This window comes from Echinops telfairi, unplaced genomic scaffold (assembly GCF_000313985.2).
Source record: "Echinops telfairi isolate 266 unplaced genomic scaffold, ASM31398v2 ScPeMD7_5592;HRSCAF=6446, whole genome shotgun sequence".
In the NCBI taxonomy this organism is placed as follows: domain Eukaryota; kingdom Metazoa; phylum Chordata; class Mammalia; order Afrosoricida; family Tenrecidae; genus Echinops; species Echinops telfairi.
The window spans coordinates 20,518,711-20,519,743 of NW_022109491.1; the positions used below are offsets into that span (position 1 = coordinate 20,518,711).

The 1,033-nt window shown below is 60.6% G+C and overlaps 1 long non-coding RNA gene across 1 annotated transcript in view; it reads left to right on the top strand.

The window, feature by feature from the left end:
• The window catches only part of LOC123522280, a 44,317-nt gene continuing 43,284 nt past the window's right edge, over positions 1–1,033 (top strand). Inside the window, exon 1 of the long non-coding RNA XR_006680555.1 lies at positions 1–25. This is a non-coding gene — a long non-coding RNA (uncharacterized LOC123522280). The remainder of the gene's footprint in view (positions 26–1,033) is intronic.

Genomic DNA, 1,033 nt, shown 5'->3' on the forward strand with positions numbered 1-1,033 from the left:
CTGACAGGGGTTGCCCGCACCTCAGGTGAGTGAGCGCCTCAGCCCGGCCCGCGGGGGGCGCGCGGCTCTGCCCGCGGGGGCTTCGTGCTCCTTTCCTTCTCCCTCCCTCCTCTACCTCCGCTGCACGGCGGGGCCCCGGGGCCCGTGCTGCGGGCCCTCGAGCCCTCCTGCACTCGCCGCCCCGCTCGCCGGACCCTGGTCGGCTCCGCGGAGCCGCTTCCCTACGCCCGGGCTGCGGGGCTGCGGGGCCGCGCGCCGAACGCGTCTTCCTTGCTTGAGGGTGGCGGGAGTGGACCCTTCGGGCACTCGGCACCCTTGGTGGCAGGGACCCACTGCAGGCACTTCCAGGGTCCCGCTCCTGCCCTGCACGCGGGGAAGCTGGGTGGGCCTAGGGGCCGGCCATTCATCCGGCCCGCCTGCCCCGGAGCCGCGGGGGGCTTGGAAAATGGGCCTCGCCTCGTCCCCCTGTCCACCTAGAGCAGCAAAGAGCACCTCCTGGCGGGTCCGCTGCGAGGAACGCCTCGCTTTACAGATGAGGAAACTGAGGCACGGAGAGGTGAAGTGCCGGGCCAAGGTCACGCGGCTGAGAAGTAACAGCGGGCCCTTGAATGCAGGGTCTTCAGACCAGTGCCATTGGAATGTGACCTTGTACCTTTACCAAAAAAATCTGACATAATACTTGTCATCTCTGGACTTGCTCCTCACACGTCACCAATGTGGGCTTCGAAACAGCATCTTCTAGTTGCTAGAGTCTAATTGAGGTCTTACTGCAATCATAAGAGTATTAAGAATGATAGATATTGATATTGATGAGAGCTAAGGTTTGGGGCCAGGGATCTTGCTAAGTATTTTATTAAGGTGATTTTATTTATAATACCTAGACCTCCTTGTTTTTCATGCAGCCTTTTCCTGCAGAGCTGGCCGCCCAGTCACGGGTAGACTTTTGGAGACAGGGTAGCTCTTCGTGGTGGCTTACTGGCAGAACCAGGGCTAACTAAGCATCTGCCTGCAGCAGATTGCAAACACCTAACAG